A 19,901-nucleotide genomic window follows, 5' to 3' on the forward strand; every position below is an offset into this window, starting at 1 on the left:
TTTACCAAAAAACATATAATATGAGGTTAAACCTAACATTACTTTCACTTGTATCCAATTAGGCAGGCTCTTGCACTACATAGTTGAAGGTAAATCTAAAGGAAATTGGGCAGGAATTGGACAGACAATTGTATAGTGTATGGCCCCGGCTTAGTGCACCTTTGGAAACATGTTACATGTTCCACCCATTTTTAGGGTGGAACATGTAACATGTTCCCATAGCTGCAGCTACACCTGCCGCCCCCTCCTTCTGGCGGATTGTACGGGGAGAAGTTTCCCCCATACTATCTGCATGTAAATGTGCATGTGTATGGCCCCGGCTTAGTGCACCTTTGGAAACATGTTACATGTTCCACCCATTTTTAGGGTGGAACATGTAACATGTTCCCATAGCTGCAGCTACACCTGCCGCCCCCTCCTTCTGGCGGATTGTACGGGGAGAAGTTTCCCCATACTATCTGTCAGATTTGAAAACAGCATGGCCGTGCAGGGCTCTGCCCACATGGCCACGTCATTCATTCACGGACTTCCGTGAATGAATGAACGGCAAGTCCCGACAGCCTTAGTGGCTGTGGCCTTATAGTTTTCAATGAACTACCACTACCGCTGTGGAGCGCCGTGGTAGTTCATTACAGCTTCCTCTCAGTATATCTGCTTGGCCATACATCCTATACAGCAAGCAGATATTCTGACAGGTCTGCAGGAGACCTGCATGGCATCTGTGATCTACTGATCGCTGGTGCAATGCTTTCCAGGCTCCTTTGGACAAAAATAATAAATGCACATTTTTTTACCTACAAAAAAATGTGCATTTATTATTTTTGTCCAAAAGGTGAATTTATCCTTTAATCCTGGGGGGGGGGGGGAATCCTCTTTTTTGGTGGGACTTTAACAGCACAATTTAATGGTATGATAAATTTCAACAATTCAAAAGAGATTTTTTATAAAAACAGTATGAAATTTTATTTTTACAATCTTCAAAAATAAATATAAAGCTGCAATACATATTGCGGCTGTGTCCTCAGATGCATGGTTCTCACTTGACGTGTTTCGAGATCAACAAAAATCTCTTCTTCAGAAGTGCTCAAGAAGGCATGACGTCTATAACAAACATATATATATATCAATATACCTGATGCAACCAAATTATTGTAAACAATTTGATACTTTACAATTTGATACTTTACAACCATTCTATTCCAATACAGTTTTTATAGAATTGACCATTTATTCATGCATGTCCAGCAGCTTCCCTTGGTCAGGCGGATATCTATTCCCTCCTCGCCCTGGTTGGACCACGATCCCCTGGTACTCCTCCTTGCCCTCTCTGGGTCTTTCACTGGCACATTAATAAATCTTTATTGACCACTCAGGTTACCTGCCAGCAAATAGAATCTTTCTTACGTACATACTTTACGGAAAACGTGGGATCTGTCTCTTCGGCGCATAAAGCCACGGTACGGGAACACGTTATACAGCTGGAGGAGGCTCAGAAGCTTGAGCGAGAGTTCCGACTTTTGGATCTTCATTCTCTACTGGCCTCTGTGGATGCTTGTTGGAAGTCATCTCCGTCCGCTGCACATAAACGCGCACTGGACACTCTGGCTGCAGAGTTGGACCTACTTGCTTCTTCGGAGGCGGAACGGGCCCTGCGTTGGACCAAATATAAATTTTATGTGCCAATAAGTCAGGTTCGATGCTGACCATGAAACTCAATTCTCTGGGGAAACCCCACAAACCGATCCGATTGCTACTTCCCGTGGGTGGCTGTACTTCTAATCCCCAGCAGATTGTTTCCCATTTCGCAGACTTCCTTTCGCGCATTTATGCTAAACCAGATCCCTTCCCTGTGGCTCAGACAGAGGCATTCTTCCAAGATCTCCGACTTCCTGGATTATCCAAGGTAGCGCAGATGGCCCTCAACGCCGAAGTCACCATATCGGAAGTGCTTCAAGGTATCAAATCTCTACGGTCCACCGCGGCCTCAGGTCCCAATGGATTTTCCGGTCTCTATTGTAAGAAATTTGCAACCCTGTTGGCGCCCCTCTTGGCTGATTATTTCAACAAGTTACGGCAGGGCTCTTTGCCCTCTCTGGACGCGCTTAGAGCTCATATCTCCATGATTCCTAAGACGACCGATGATGTGCAGGAACCGCAAGCCTTTCGGCCCATTTCTCTTCTTAATGAAGACCTGAAGGTATTGGGCAAGATCCTTAGTCTTCGTATCAATAAATACTTACGTAGTCTGGTCCACAGGGACCAAGTAGGTTTCGTCCCTGGGAGGCAGGCGGGTGATAACGTTCGTAAGGTGGTCCATCTTATACACTTTCTACAACTGCGGAAAATCACAGGATTCTTACTGACCTTAGACATATATAAAGCCTTTGATTCTCTATCCTGGGAATATCTGCGGTTTGTGCTGTCTCGTTGGGGTTTTGGGGATTCCATTCCTTCTTGGATTCAAGCCTTGTATTCTTCCCCCTCAGCTTCCATTAAATACACTGGGTATTTTTCAGATCCCTTTTCTATTTGGCGAGGGACGAGACAGGGCTGCCCCCTGTGCCCGGCGCTCTTTGTCCTGGTGCTTGAGCCGCTGACTTTAGTGCTCTGGGCCGATTGTAATGTATTGAGTGTTCCATACGCGGGGCAGGAGTTTAAGTTGAATCTTTTTGCGGACGATGCCCTCTTGACTCTCACTAATCTCCTGACAACGCTTCCAAATTTGCAACAGGTTCTTGTGCGCTTCGCCTTGATTTCGGGTCTCTGTATTAATTTGGATAAGACTGTCGCTCTCAATATTGCTTTGGCCTCAGATTTGATTTCACGCCTACAATCCCACTTTCCTTACAAATGGGCTTCCTCTTCTCTTGAATACCTAGGCATTCGCTTGACCCCTACCTATGGCTCGTTGTTTGCTGCAAATTATTATGCATTGCTTCGCTCTGTGTCCTCTCTTATGCACTCACCTGTCGTGGATAGGACGGGTTAATTCAGTGAAAATGACCATCTTGCCGAAATTGTTATACTATTTTCGCACACTCCCAGTGCGGGTTCCTCCCCATTTCCTTCAGCTGATTCAGGCAAAGATTATACATTTTATCTGGGCCAATAAGCACCCCAGAGTCTCCAGAAATACGCTTTTTGTTCATAGACTCCAGGGTGGTCTTGGGGTGCCTAATGTAACTAAGTATTATCAGGTAAGCCAAATTGCCCTACTGTCTATGTTGCACACTTCCTCTGATGTTCCTCTCTGGGTTCTTCTGGAACTACCTAATTGTGCCCCTATTGCAACATCAACACTTCTATGGCTTCCACCTGCCTTACGCCCTATGACACTCAGTCCGATTTTGCTCTATGGTTTACATGTGTAGGACTCATTACGCTACTCCAGTGACCTGATGTCACTTTTCCTACCTTTGCTCCCAATTGTTAACAACCCTCTTTTCCCACCAAGTTTAGATCAACCAAGGGCGTTTTCTTGGTGGGTAGCCAAGGTTTTTCGCAGGTGTGCCACTTTTTGACTTCTCGGTTCTTTCCCACCTGGATTTTTCTTCGCGAGTCACGGGATGTACTTCCGGTGGAGTTTTTTCATTACCTTCAACTGCGGCATTGGCTGACCTCACTGCGGGGCACTTCCGCTTTCCTGTATCTGCCTTTGAACAGCTTTGCCAACAGCGTCCAGGCGCCCTGGGCTTTATTTCCCTTCTTTATGCAGCTTTGAACAGACGCTCGACACATACTTCTCTCATAAGTCGTTCAATGAGAGCGCGACCTGGGGGCAGTCATGGATCTGGAGGACCTGGTTGTTTATAGCTAAATATTCCTTTAATACGACCACAGTGGAGGCAGCATACAAAGTATTGTTTCGCTAGTATTGGGTTCAGGCTCGTTTGGCTCAGGCAAAACCTGCCTGCAGTGATTGATGCTTTTGGGGTTGTGGCCATCATGGTGATGTACTGCATATCTGGTGGTCATGCCCAAGACTGATTGTTTTTTGGTCTCGTGTGTTTGGCCTCCTTTTTACCTTGTTCCATCTCCCCATACGCCAGGATGCTCGGTACGCTTTGCTTCATTGTCCCATACTGGGCCTTTTGGCTCACCAGCAGAAGTTGGCTTCCTATTTTTTTTGTCGGCCACTAGAACAATTGCTCAGGCATGGAAGCGCCCGTTTGTCTCTCTTCAGGGGTTGCGGGACCGTATGACCACAGATGTCGAGTATTTGTAACAACTCCCAACGGAAATTTAAAATATGGGAGCCGTGGTTGCAATATACCTTTCCCACACTCCCCCTGGCTAGTCTGGGGTTGTGATGTTGCTCGGTACTGATGTTCCCGAACCCCTGCTCATGGTCTTGTCATCTTTTTTCCTTTTATATTCCTCCTTCCTTTTCTATTTCTGTTTGTTTTTGGTGTGGCAGTGGATAGCAGCCTTTGGTTTGAGTTACTGTCGATGTTATACCAATGTTTTTGTCATTTATGTGCCGTTGATAGCCCCTACATGGGCGCACCTTATAACTAATAACATTGAAATACAAAATAATAGAGCTCAACTGTTTAAAGTATACCTAAAGGAAAAACTTTTTTTTTAGATTTGGATGGAGTGTCAGTTTTTATTGCTTCACGGAGCGCATTACTGTGCATGCTCATCCCACAGATGCTACTTTCTTCATTCTTCATGGTGGAGTGGGCTCACAGGATGCTGCCAACCAGAGGCCCTGCAGGAGCTCCGCTGCACACCTTCATCTTCCACCTGCTGAACTTCCGTGATCAGGACCTGGTGCTGCGAGAGGAACAGAAGCTGGAGGTGATGCACTATGAGAACACCAATTTATGTTTTTCCCTGTCCACTAAGTGGAAACTCAGAGGCTCCGCAGAACATTTGACAACGTGAAGCCCAACTGTGTAACCAGGGAATAAAGAACAGGATGTTATTCCCTCTCCAGCTAAGAGAGTAGGATGGTCTACCCACTACTTCACCTCGCTGGAGGATGCCTGATACTTTACCACGTGCTCATTGATCAGGCCTGCATGCTTGACTTCCACCATTATTCCTGCTGGAATTGCCTCGCTGTCTTTTACTGCATGCTGCATGATTAAGGCTTAACCTGTTGCTGCCTTTTCTTTCCACTGTGCCTTGATTGATTATATGGACTGGGGGTAAGCCTGCAATTGGGCACCTGCCCCTTCATTCAATGGGGCTTCCAGGCGGCCATCGTCAGAGATTTCCAGCAGGATGGATCAGTGAGACTTTTCCACCTTACCTCTTTTTGTTAATGTTTGCCATTAGTTGGAGTCTTGTTTTCTGTGCAACCAAGTCAGTGCCCTTAGCCATGGCTAAGCATTTTTTTGTGGACCTCTTTATACTTCAGGCTGCTTCAGGGACTGTTTGCAAACTATGAATGGTCAAACTAAGTGGAATTGTTTGGGGTTTTTTTCACTACCTTTTGTGCATCGCTCCGATAGGAGCTATGTCTATTATCGAGTTTTGGATAGTAAGCACTCCAAGATATAGATGGATGTGTGGGGAGAACTTGGGATGGGTTTTGTTATTTTCTGTTCTATGTTGGGGAATGTTTTTTGCAGGGGTTCAGGGGCTGGGGTTTCTCTCTTCTATATTCGGGTGCTGGTTTGTGGGTGGGAGTGTTTTATGTATACCTGCTTTGTCTGGGATGTACTTTCCCTTGGGTCCTCAGGGGGTACTCCCCCCTGGTCAATATATAGTCCTATCTCCTACTATGGCCTCTTTGAAGCTCCTATCCTGGAATGTGAGAGGGTTGAATGCTAAAGTTAAGTGTTCTTTAGTGTTTGCTTATCTTAAGAAATACAACCCTCACACATGTATACTTCAAGAAACCCACTTGGAGGGCAGGAAGGTCCTGAGCAGAGGTGGACTGACAACTCATGGGGCCCCCGGGCAATAGGGGATCATGGGGCCCCTGTGTCCTTGCCCAAACTCAAAAAAGTCTATGAAAAAGGTTCCAGGGGCATCTCATGGGGCCCCCTACTGACCCCGGGCCCTCGGGCAGTGCCCGAGTTTCCAAATGGTCAGTCCGCCCCTGGTCCTGAGTTTAATGAAGCCCTTGGTGGGTCACTATTACCAGGCAACTTATTCAGCTTATGTTCAAGGGGTTAGTGTGTTAATCCATAGGTCTCTCATCTATACTTTGTTAGATCTTAAGTTGGACCCAGAGGAAAGTATGTGCTGTTACACGCACTAATTGACACTGTTGAAATTATTGTCTTGGGTTTAAATACACCAGCTACTGCCTCCCACTTACATATATCGACTTCCCTTCTCTCTGGATATCCTAATGATAATCTAGTTATAGTGTGGGATTTCAATATGCTACCGAACCCTTCTTTGGATATATTGAATCCTGGTGTTGCTACAAATTCTAGGTGAGCCTATCTTTACTGGCTATTCAATATATGGAGGTGGAAACACCTGGATATTAGACCTTAATTACCATTCTACCACCTATAATGTAATGTCTTGAATAGACCTGATTTATGTTAGGGGCAGTTTGCTTCCCAGGATCCAAGAGGTATCCATGCTCCTCAGAGGTACACTATATTGCCAAAAGTATTGAACTTTAATGGTATCCCAGTCTTAGTCCGTAGGGTTCAATATTGAGTTGGCCAAACCTTTGCAACTATAACAGCTTCAACTCTTTTGGGAAGGCTGTCCACAAGGGTTAGGAGTGTATTTATGGAAATATTTAACCATTCTTCTAGAAGCACATTTGTGAGGTCAGGCACTGATGTCAGATGGGAAAAGCCCGCTTTGCAGTCTCCGCTCTAATTCATCCCAAAGGTGTTCTATTGCCAGTCAAGTTCCTCCACCCCAAACTCACTCATCCATGTCTTTATGGATGTTGCTTTATGCACTGGTGCACAGTCATGTTGGAACAGAAAGGGGCCATTCCCAAACTGTTCCCACAAAGTTGGGATCATGAAATTGTCCAAAATGTCTTGGTATGCTGATGCCTTAAGAGTTCCCTTCACTGGAACTAAGGGGCCAAGCCCAACCCCTGATAAAAATAACCCCACATCATAATCCCCCCTCCACCAAACCTTACACTTGGCACAATGCAGTCAGGCAAGTACCAAACCCAGGCATGTCCATTGAGTGCCAGACAGAGAAGTATGATTTGTCACTCCAGAGAACTTGTCTCCAGTGCTCAAGAGTTCAGTGGTGGCGTGCTTTACACCACTGCATCCAACATTTTGCATTGCACTTGGTGATGTAAGGCTTGGATGTAGCTGCTCGGTCATGGAAACCCATTCCATGAAGCTCTCTATGCACTGTTGTCATGCTTACCTGAAGGGCACATGAAGTTTGGAGGTCTTTAGCCATTTACTCTGCAGACAGTTGGCGACTTCTGCGCACTGTGGGCTCCAGCATTCGCTCTGTTATTTTACGTGGCCTACCACTAGGCCTACCTTACGCGGCTGAGTTGCTGTTGTTCCCAGTTGCTTCCACTTTGTTATAATACCACTAGCAATTGACCGTGGAATATTTAGTTTCAAGGAAATTTCACAGATGGACCTATTGCACAGGTGGCAATCTATCCCGGTTGCACGCTTGAATTCACTGAGCTCCTGAGAGCGACCCATTCTTTCACAAATGTTTGTAGAAGCAGTCTGCATGCCTAGGTGCTTGATTTTATACACCCATGGCCATGGAGGTGATTGGAGCACCTGAATCCAATGATTGGACAGGTCTCACAATACTTTTGGCAATATAGTGTATATCTAGTCACCCATGATGTTTAGTCTACTAACTATAACCCCTCCGGGGCGGGGCCACCCGGGGACATCACACTTGTGACCCTACCCCATGTGACATCAATGATGTCACATGGGGCGGGGTCACTTGGACGATGTCCCTGGGTGGCCCCGCCCCTTACATATTTAAGAACTGTCAAACCACTGGAGCTGTCAAACTGCAGGAGCCAGTGTCAGGAACATGACCATTTTTTTTTCTCTTTCTTTTTTTGAGTCGGCAGCGGCTTACATCATGATTGACGTTGGATCTACTTTAGGGGACATTCTTTTAGATTTTTCTTTTAATAAAGGACTTGTCAAAGACCATGTCCTGTCTTTTTTTACACTATACTTTTTGTTTTTTGTGAATGAGTTGAGTACCATGGATTTTGGGGGGACCCCACGCCATTTTTTTTTATTTTGGTGTGGAAGTTCCCCTCTAAATCCATACCAGACCTGAAGGGCTTGGTGTGGATGGGAGGGGGGACCCCACACGTTTTTAATTATTTTTTTTAATTGCCGGCAATTCTTTTACATTCAGCTGTCAGTGGGGAACTCCGCTGACAGCTGAAACATGAACGCTGCATTGGTTTTCACTATTAAAAGGCCGCATGACTTGATAAAATAACTCATGCTGTATTTTAGTAGTGACAACCATGTGTTAATGTTTTAGCTGTCAGAGGGTTCCCCACTGACAGCTGAATGTAAAAAAAGTACTGGCAATTAAAAAAATACTTTAAAAAATGGCGTGGGGACCCCCCTCCCATCCACACCAAGCCCTTCGGGTCTGGTATGGATTTAGAGGGGAAGCCCCACGCCAAAATGAAAAAAAAATGGCGTTGGGTCCCTACCAAAATCCATACCAGACCCTTATCCGAGCATGCAACCCAGCAGGTCAGGAAAGGGGGGGGGGACCAGCGAGTGCCCCCCCTCCTGAACCATACCAGGCCACATGCCCTCACTTTCTGTCTAAATGATCCCTAGAATGTGAATTAGAATGAGGCCTTCAAAGCTGCACCTTATGTTAATGTCAAACGATGGGGGAGGGGGGAGAGAGAAAGAGAAAAAGGATTTGAAGGGGAATCTCCACACCAAAATTTTATAAAACAATGGTGTGGAGTCCCCCGCCCAAATTCATGACAGACCCTTATCCGTGCATGCAGATACCACATGCCTTCAAAGATTTATTTCCTTTGCTGAATTTCCTGCTTGGTTCACACTAGATGCGATTTAACATTGCGCTTTTTGTTGGCAATTTCACCTTGTTTTCTGTAGCTTTCCCAACAAGTTATTGAGTTTTCAATTGTGTTTTGCATTGCGATTTCTATTGTAGTCTATTTGTGAAATCACTACAAAATGCAGAAAAAGTTAGACAAGAACTACTTTTGAAATTGTCCTGCAGCAAATCGCATATGTTAAGACAGTCACATCCACATTCATTAGATCCGATATCAGGTACGATTTCAATTCCAAAATTGCACCTGAAATTGCGCACCCTGGATGCGACTTGGCATGCGATTTGCATACCCTGCGACTTGCAAATCGCATGCCAAATTGCACCCGATGTGACCGGGGGCTAACACCACAGTCACATCTAATCCGATTTGGAAATCGGGCAACTTGCAGTGAAGTCGTACAATTTTAAAATCAGATTGGATGTACAAAAAGCCTATAGTGGACAATAGGTTGCGACTTGGCCTACAATTTGCAAGTCGTCTGGCATGCAACTTGAATGCCAAATCGCACCCAATGTGACTGGGGGCCACCCTTGTCACATCAAAGTGGATTTTGAAATCATGCGACTTACACCATGGTCACATCAAGCCCAACTTTTAAAACATGTGACTTACAGTGAAGTCGCATGATTTCAAAGTTGGGGGACATGCCGATTTCAAGTGCGATTTGCAAGACATCTGATACAGATCTCTCTGCAAATCGCACCAAAAGTAGTGTATTTGCTACTTTAAAATCGTTGTGGCTCTGACCAAGTTTGAACCACACCAATATGAACGCTCTAATAGCAGTCACATCGAGTGCAACTTGGCATGCAATTTGCATGACATGCGACTTGCAAATGGTATGCCAAGTGTCACCCTATTGTCCGCTATTAGAGTGGTCACATGGGTGCGTTTCCGACACCGATTTCTAAAGTAGTACATGTACTACTTTTGTGGTGATTTGTATAGACATCTGACACAGATGTCTTGCAAATCACAAGGAAATGAGCAATTTCACTGTAAGTCACACGATTTCCAAATCGGCTTTGATGTGACCGGGGTGTAAAGTCTTTTGATTTCCTGAGTGTTTTTCCAATTTATGGGAAATCCCGCATACTAGCAAAAGTGGATTGACATTTTCAGTATTGCATGCGAGATATGGTCATGTGACTGCCTTAACTCATGCGATAATCTAGAGTGAATTGTGTCCATAGTGCTAATAAATGTTGCCATGGGGTTCCCCTTCACATCCCTGTTCAATGTTCTGTTGTATGCTGCACAGGTACACTTCACTGTTGCTTTTTTTCTGACTCTGATTTGTGGGGCCTGTATACCAAGGGTTAACGCAGGTGGGAAGAGGATTGGTGCCGGATAATCAGGTGCAATCACTTTCTCTGACCAAATGAATGGCAGTGGTGGGTGGGGCCTTGTTTGTAGTGCTCCAAATCCAACCTATGTCATTTAAAGACCTGCAGTAGTGGGTGGTTTGGCCTGGTAATAGGCCGGGTTATTTTCAGCAAGTCCTTGCTTGTGGTGGTTTGCGGGAGGAAGAAGAAGAGATAATGTGCTAAATTGTCCCAGACCCCACTCAGGCTGTGTTTTGATGTGGGCTGTAAATGTTTTGCATTTTTTTCCTTCTAAGGTGTGTTTGTGTATTATTGTACAATGATCGTGTGTTTATTATCTCTGCATTGTAATCCTAACACCTGTCAATTGCTCTGCTCTTCCAAATCTGCACTTGGCTATAGTTTGCTTGCTTATTTAGACTAAAAGACAGTTTTTGGACAAACCTGATCAGAAATGTATGTGTGGGGGATTTGGGGAGGTGGGAGGCATTTATTATTTTGGTACTTTATGTATTTTTTGATTGATATTTTGATCTGGAGCCTGTTTTGTGGATAGATAATCCTACAAAGTGATGGTGTGCGTTCATTTCATGGCCCTGAAAATGTTGCTTGATTCATATTAACCGTTCGTTTCCTGCTGTAACCTGTGAACGCACTGTTTATTAGAAGTATCATCTTTTAGATTATAAACTCTTATGAGCAGGACTGTTCTATTTTAGCAACATCAATCCTGCTTTTTTTTTTTTTTCCCACCAAGAAGTTGACTGTACCTACTTGTTGCTTCTGTCCAAATAAACGTGGAATATATATTTGATCAATAAATGTTTGAACTATATTTTTTGGGGGGGTTATTTCATGTTCAATATACTAGCACCCTTAACACTTTTTTTTGCTATCTATATAATATGCCCAAATCTAGCTTGTTAAGAGAGCACATATGCAAGTATGTCCAAACTAAAAAACCAAAAGCCCCCTATTGCACCACAAGACCATGTTATGTACCAATGAATAGGTCGTATTCAATGTGCAGCTAGCTATTCTTTTTCTACAATCCTCTTAACAGTAAAAGTAAGCCCCCAATTTATGTTGACTTTGGGCCTTTACCAGCAAACATATATTCGCAAATCCCAAATACACAATAGAGCTGCAAACATATAGTCGCGAATGTCATATACACAATGGAGCCGTGTGGAAAATTGCTATGGTGCACAAATAAACGCCAAGACAGCTGTTGGAGGAGGCGCTAGAGCAGCTGTCATACCGGAAATACATCATCACATTTGGGGAAGGACGTTCACGCACACCTGGAAGTGGTAGTGGGGAGGGTTAGTGGATGGGAGTGTAGTTAGAGTTTAGTGGTAATTTGCAAATCTATTTTTTGGCTTTGCGAATCTCCCTTTTGTGGAATTCCAGAACACATCTGGACATGGCGTGATCGCTGTTCTCGACCGAGGAGCTGATCCTCATTTGCAGGGGAAACATTACTAATAATTGTTGTATTTACAGTTGAAAACATGTCCGATTCCTAGATACATTGAGGTACATAGCAGAGGTACAAGGTATTCTATAGAAGAAGTTATTGTTTCTACTAACTATACAGGTGGCACATACACAAGCATACACCCAGGGCCACTGTTAGATATCACGGAGCCCCGTACAGCCTACCTGACAGCCTCCCACCGCCAGAGAAAATATCCAAATTATATTTATGGAAAAAATACACTAAAAACATTATTAATGGACACAATCCCGACCAAATTCCTGTTAAATCTAAATGATAAAACTGTACTGAGTGAATAAATAAAGCTGTGTGTGTAATTGAGGTCTTGGGGCTCATTCATATGGGTGCTGTGGCCTGTAAAGTGTGAATCAGTGGTTTGTTTTTGTGGCTGTCGCTGTTTGCGGACAACCTATGTTACACTATGGAAATGCTGCAGGTCCTAATTGACAAGCATATGGGTGCAGATGTACAGCCGTGAACACAGACAGTGAGCATTCAGGGCCACTTCCCCACGCCTGCACACCTGTCAGATTAAAACCTGTGTTCATACAGCTGCTGTGTCCCTATAGTGTAACAGATGGCTAAAGCCACATGAACACCCCACTCATTCATGCTGTACAGGTCAGAGGACCTCTGTGAATGTGAAATTTTTTACTTTTTTCCCTCAGCTCATTAATTTCAATGGGCTGCCTAACGTGTGGTAACATGCAAAAATACTGCAGGCATATTATTATAAAAGTGTGTTGCACCTAACCACACAGTAGTGTGGTGCCATGCGTTTTGGTGGCTGTGAGTGCATCTGTGTTTACTAGACGTGTGGCGGTGCAATTAAGTTTGCATCATGGTACCTGCACACATCTGCAGAGGGCATTGCATTTCTTTGCTGTGCAGGAAAATGTGTGCTCTTGCATGCGTTTCTGCACCACAAATGGTGGGAACAAGTCCTAAGGGCCAGTTCACACTATAAAAACACGGTCTAGATGTGTTCCAGATGCGTTTTTGCATGCACTTTTTTGATGCATGTTTAGCGTGTTCCAGTGCATTTTGGATGTATTTTTGACGTGTTCCAGTACATTTTTTTATGCATTCTAGTTAATTTTTTCCCCTCTTTTTCTTCAATTAGGGACATGTGTGTTTTAGTGTGTTCCAGGGCGTTTTACCACGTTCCAGTACAGTTCTGTGCATAAACAATGCAGCCTTTTCGACTTTTGTGGCAGCACCTGCAACGTACTGGAACTGCAAGCACTGATGTGAACTATGACATTGACAACTATATAACCTTCTGTGCGTTTTGGATGCAGAAAAAAAAGCAACTGAAACACATGTAGTGTGAACTGGCCCTAAAGGTTACTATAGGTAAGGGAACGGGACTGACCAGGAATTGTAAATTCAATCAGACTAGTGGTGAGATACAATCAGGAATCATATAATAATGCCAGATCTGAGCTGTAGGTGATAGGAATTGAGACACATTAACTTGATCAGTAAATAGTTAAATAAAAAGAGTGGGGCGGTGATACATAGATTTGCAGAGGGAACAGGTGATATGGGGGGGGGGGGGGGGTGTCAAGTTGTATAAGGAGAGAGGCTTAAGAGAAGAGAAACAAAATTGCAATGAAATATAAACAGAAGGAAAATTGAAAGTTTCAAACATGTCAGAAGAACAGGACGCAGGTAAGATTCATTCCCTTTCCATTTTCTAGTCAGTAGCCAAAATCTTAACCGATTGATCAATATTCCTGGCACTGACAGAACTCTGGAAATTGACCTCCATATTTTGTCTATTCACAAGTCTGTAATGTCAAGGAGTTTACAATCTAAGGCCAGAATCTCAGACATATACTAGGCCCAATTAACCTAACAGCATGTCTTTGGAATGTTGGCAGAAACACACCTGTGCAGAGAAAGCATGCAAACTCCAGACAGGTGCAACCATGACTGGGATTAGAACCCATGACCCAAGTGCTGTAAGTCCTGAGTACTAACCACTAAGCCACTGTAGCAGTTTGAGCTGGAATGTAGAATATAGTTACATAATTAAAGAGAATGAAGATTATATCATTATATTGGCACATACAACCACTAACGGGACAAAGCCTGTGCTTGTGAGCCATCTAGCGACCATATCCAGCATTGCTCCTAGAAATGTGTCTAACCGGACTGTGTATTTACTAAAGGAATTGTGCCTAGAAAGTAGACTCTTTTCTGAAGACTGACAGGTCTTAATTGATTGAAATGAGTCTGCCTGAATGTTCAGTGTCTGCTGGTAGACTTAATTCTTCGTAAATCATGGCCCAAGTCTCAAACTATCTTGCCACTGCTCCCCATGTATTCTGGGCATCTGGGGGGGCTCCAGGTGACTATCTTTTCCCTTGTAAATCCGAAACTTATATGTATAGCCTGTTCCCCTCTCACAGGTCTTATACATCTTGACCCCATATCTGGCATGCTTGCTAGGGAGAAATTGTTTGAATGCAAGGCGACTAGAAAATTAATGAGGGACTCATCAATGCAGATGTTTTGCTGGGGAGTATAGACATCTGCAAATTTTTGGTTAAGGTGTTTTACAAGGAGCCGGTCAAATTCAGGGGTCACCTCAAAGACGAGAGAGTGTGTTGTCATTGAAATGCATAAAAACACATTATACTCTCATATCTATGCCTGGCCATGGCAGCCGAGAACATGGGCATATGATGAATCGGGTCTGTGGACCAATACAAATTTTTTTTAGTAATGTTGAGGGTTAGGCCCAAAAAAAAAAAAAAAAAAAAAATTTTAATTCAGAAGCCGTAATGGGTTTCCATGCCAATGGTCTGGCAAGGTTTGAATTTGGGTTAGCGGCGATAAACTGTTGTGCATATAAATTGCTTTGACCCGCAATCAATGCATACAGATCTTCTGTGAAAAACAGCTCAAAAAAATCAAGGGGAGTAATTAAATTTGCTGTTTCCACCTGAATTTCAGGTTGGCCAGTGAATGGGGGAAGAACAGGTGCTGCAGAATTTGTGGGCTGCCAATCGGGATTTGCAAGCACATCTGGAAGGATACTATGGGCTCTACGGACCTGTGTGCAAATTCTTGGTGGCTGCAGGACACTACTTATGTTCGCCACCGCACCAGCTTGTACTAAACTTATGGGACTCACCACATCACCAAGTGATACTGCAGTGCTGGTATGTGAAAGACCAGGATGTACTAGGCCACTGGTGCTCGCCCATTCACCAAAAGGTAGAGCGGCACTAGTACTGGCACTCTGCTGCATATGAGAGTCATCATACATTTGGAACATCTCAGAAACCTGGGAATGAGGTCAGGTAGGTCTGATCTTAGCAGGGACCTCTTTTCCATCATCTGAGCTATCTGTCAGGGTGCAGCTGCTGGCTACAGGTTCGTATTCTGAGGCTGATTGTGTCAGAGTCTTACCCTTTGCTCTTACCTGACATGCTCAGAATCCTGTAGGCCTCTTCCCTAGTGTACCTTTCCTTTGACAATTTGGCAACTAAATTTATAGGTACCTAGTGCAACTCATGGGGTGGAAGAAAAAAAAAAAACCCAGCATCTGGCTGTCAGGGACTGCTTGAACCGCTACAAAAAAAAATTTACCTGCAAGTGCTAACAGACATCAGGCCTGAATCTGTGAACACTGCTGTTTTGTGTGCAATGTATCAAGTGACAGTGATCTACTGACACTGCACTTGCTGGGGGAGAAGGGGGGGGGGGGTAAGTGTAGGGGCTAAAACACAGGTGCTGGCAGGTGCCGGGGCTGATCCCACCAACGCTGCATTTTTGGGGACGCTATACTAATGTTAATGCTGGTATAGTGCTGATCTGATCAAAAATATTGATCTGTTCAGACACTTTACTAACAATGGAGGTTTGTGTGTCCCTGGCAATCAAAGGGTTAAATATGATTACAGGTGTACTGACAGGCAATCGGGCACTATCTGGGAGGGGCTCTAACTGATGCTAACATTATCTGAAGCCAGTGACACTAATACAGTGATCAGCAAAAAATATGTACACTGTACTCTGGGATGGAATGTGCCCAGAAAGAGATGCCATCATTTCCTGTACCTGTGTAACTGTAAACACACGTACAGGAAGATCCCCGATAGGCCATCCATCACTGGCCTAAATCGGATGATTAATCCCTTGGGGATCAAATCACGGCACCCGCGGGTCGGCAGAGGCACCGTGAGCCCCTCCAGCCTGCAAAAACCTTGGGAGAATTAATCACGTATATATACACATACATGCTTTTGCACACCAATGCCGCACTGTAGCAGTATTTCTGCTATAGGGCAGTCGGGGGAGCAGTTAAAGTGTAACTAAACCCAAGACCCTGCATTCACTATATCTGATCTCCCACAGAACATGGATGTGCTTTTAGTTTAGTAAATATAAACTGCTAAATACATTTTCTCATCAGTACTTAGAGCAGTCTTGTGACTTCAGCTGAGCACTGGTTAAAGCTTGTAGGAGTTTTCTTCTTTCTGCTCTAGGAGGATGCAAATCCTGACCTCTGTCTGGATAGTGCTGATTGGCCCTGTGCTGATCACATGCACTCTGCCAAAAAAGAAAAAAAAACCCTCTCTAGCAATACACATTAAACGGAGCATGTGCAGAAGGGCACAGGTTCAGTCCGTCTTATCAGCGTGGACATTTGAACAAGAGGAGGGGCAGAGAAGTCAGGATCAAACAGCCTTTTTATACAATGCAGAGGATTCACCCTTTAGGTTCCACAGTGAGTATAACAAGCATGCTTTACGTCTTATACAGACTGATTTTACTGTTGCAGGTTTAGTAACACTTTACGGAACAGATAAATGCCCCAATTACCCTAGGGGAGGTCCAACAGGCTATCTGTGCTTTCCAATCTGGGAAAACACCAGGAATGGAAAGCCTATACCTACGAATTTTATAAGCAACATGGGCAAATCCTGGCACCTAAGCTCCATGATATGCTAGCTCAGGGCCTGGAGAACATCAGCCTTCCAGCTACTATGACCCAGGTAATCATTGCATTAGTGAGCACAGTGGCTAAATGGTTAGCACTTCCACCTGGTAACACTAGGGTCGTTGCTTTGAATTCCAACCATGGCACCACCTGCCTGGAGTTTCCATGTTCTCCCTGTACTTGCATGGGTTTCCTCCCACTCTCCAAAGACATGCTGGTAGGTTAATTGGATCCTGTCTAAACTGGCTCTAGTATGTGTATGTATGAATGTGAGTTAGGGACCTTAGACCCCTTGAGGGTTAGGGACCGATGTGAATGCAACATGTAAAGCGCTGCGTAAAGTGCCGGAGCTATACAAGTAACTGTAATAATTAGTCCCCAAGCCCAGAAAGGACCCAGAACTGTGTGCTTCTTATGGACTCATCTCCCTGCCTTATGCAGATGTAAAGATACTGACCAAAGTCCTTGCCAAGTGATTGAATGGCAGTTATTAGTAAGAGCACAGATATTAACCTCCAGAGACTTGTTCTGCTCCAGATGTTCATGGGATAGCTATAGGTGCACTAGAGCAGTGTTTCTCACCCTTTTTTCAGTCAAGGCACCCTTTAATATTATGGACAGTCCTAAGGCACCCCATTCTAAAATGTGAAAAACTAATCTAATAGTGTTATTATAATGCCGCAACTTCCACACATGTAGGACACCCAACATTAGAGGTGATTAATTCTTCCAAAGCAAATACTTTTTCACACTGGTACTGACTAGTTTTCCAGTGTTTCTCTTCTCCCTCAGTTTTACTCCATCACAGAGCTAATGTGGACCCAGCACTGACGGAGAGGGGCAGGGGAGGGTCAAACAAAGATGATGTGCAGGCAGCTGACATCCTCCTTATCAAGTGATGATGTCATTGGTTGTCAGAACACCGGTGGTTAGAAGGTCGTAATGATGCACAATGAAAACCTGTGATTTTGTATAACTAAAAAGGCAGGCTTGTTCCACCTACTGACTTTTATACAAGTTTTGGGCAATTTTTAGACATTTTTCCAAGGCACCCTGGTTAAGAAAGGTTGCACTAGAGGAAAAAAGGTCTCCTCATATGCCGACGATACCTTGTTATATCTCAGGGATGCAGACAACTCTTAGTGGCCTTGTCTGTTACTGGTAACTTTAGAGACTACTCAGGGATTCGCATCATCTATTCTTTTTTCCTCTTCACCCCTTAGCTGTCCCACTGGTTACAGCCAACCCAATTACAAGGGTACTTGGGTATTGAAAGTCATCTCAGTATCTCTCTAAACTTACAGCCGGCAGTGACCCTCCAGACTCAAAGAGGTGCTGTGTGGAAGTGGTTACCCTTGACCCATTTGTCATTTTAACAAGGTTAATACAACCATCTTACCCAAGTTTTGTACTTGTTTAGACACTCCAGTACCTTTACCAAATGCATTTTTTCCATAAACTGGATAGTGTCATCATTACCTCATTTATATGGGCAGGTACTATGCCCAAAATAGCTAAAACTGCTTTGCAATTACCAATCAATGACTGTTGGAAGCCTTGCACTTCCACGCTTTATTAATATTACTATGCCGCAGTCCTAGTTACAGTCTGATGGTGGCTCTCGACATCACCAGCTAACCCTGCGGTTACTTTGGGGGGTGGCTTTGCTTGGCTCCTATTCTGAGTTATGCAATTTAGTCCACCCTCCAACCCCAATATTACTCTTCCTATGAAGGCAACCCTTTAGGTTTTGGCAATGGTTAGTGCTATGTAACAATGGCTGACTGTTGGTCCCCATATACCCTACTGTGGGGCAACCCATCTACCACATTTTAGATCCATTCCAGATCATGTCAAATGGCCTAGATATTATAGCCCACATACAGGTGCTCAACTTTGATGACCTTTAAACAATCAACTGAGCCTGCCCAATTCAATGATTTTACATTTCTCCAGCTGCACCACACCCTTGGGGCTCAATTGCCCCCACCATAGCTCTGGCAGTCCATGAAGGCCTCCCAGGGTCTGCTGATGGGGATAAGCCTCTTAGCCCTCCCACTTAGCTGAACACCTCTACAGTGCAGCTCTTTTCCATTTGGCAAACTGATATTCCTACCTTGGTTGATGACAACAACTGGGAAGAGAGCATCCAGCAATATTTACCATTGATGATTTCCACAAGAGACAGATTTATCCAACATAAAAAGTTTTTACACCTAGTTTCTTATTCCCCTGTTCAGTTACCCAGAACATTTGCCTCCAGGGAAGTAGTTTTCCCCCCAAACAACACTGACCCAGGCACATTCATACATATGATCTGGTCATACCCACAAGTATAGGAGTTCTGAAATGCAGTGTTGATATTAATTTGATTGGGAAACTACAGGTCATTCGAGACCCTGTCCTATTACTGTCATTATGCGATACTGTTGAGGCCTCCCATCCTTAAAAAAAAAAAAAAAAAAAGGATGGCCCACTGACTGTACAGCAATAGAGGGTATTGTTTTATTACAGCCCTGTCCCTTGATAAAATTGACCATCTGGAATGTAATTGTCCAGTTTATTTAAAAAATAAATATGGGCAAAAATTGGTGAGGGCATGACAGTTGACCATGTAGTGTATGTGGATTTTGCCCTTTCCAAAAGGTCACTTATTATGCTTATTCCCTTTGCTGCCTTAGTAGGCCTATCCCCCCCCCCCCTCCCTTTCCTTCTCTAACCTGCCAACTAGGCCAATAGTGGGTTAAGGATTTTTCAGCTCTCAGCCCTGTTACTGGGCAGGGTTAAGGGTACACTGTTACCACATTTTGAGTGTGTACGCATTCTTTTGCACACCTGCCGCCTCAGTTTTTGCCCAATGCTTATGGTCACACCTAGTTCAACCTCTGTATTTCAAGTGTCTAACTGCTGCTAGTTTGGAGTGGATGTACCACTGTGGTTTAATTTTGGGGAAATAAATGTTTTGGTTTTTTTTTTTTTTAATACTCATGGCAAAAATAGTGCAGGTGCATTTTCATGTGTTGCGCTGCATTAATTCAAAATTAATAAGCTGCCTTATTGCAGTACACTTCAAATGGATGGAAAAGGTTATGCCAAAAAAAAAAAAAAAAATTA

This window comes from Staurois parvus, unplaced genomic scaffold (genome assembly GCF_062004578.1).
Source record: "Staurois parvus isolate SC_StPar_1 unplaced genomic scaffold, SC_StPar_1.0 ptg000172l, whole genome shotgun sequence".
Taxonomy (NCBI): Eukaryota; Metazoa; Chordata; class Amphibia; order Anura; family Ranidae; genus Staurois; species Staurois parvus.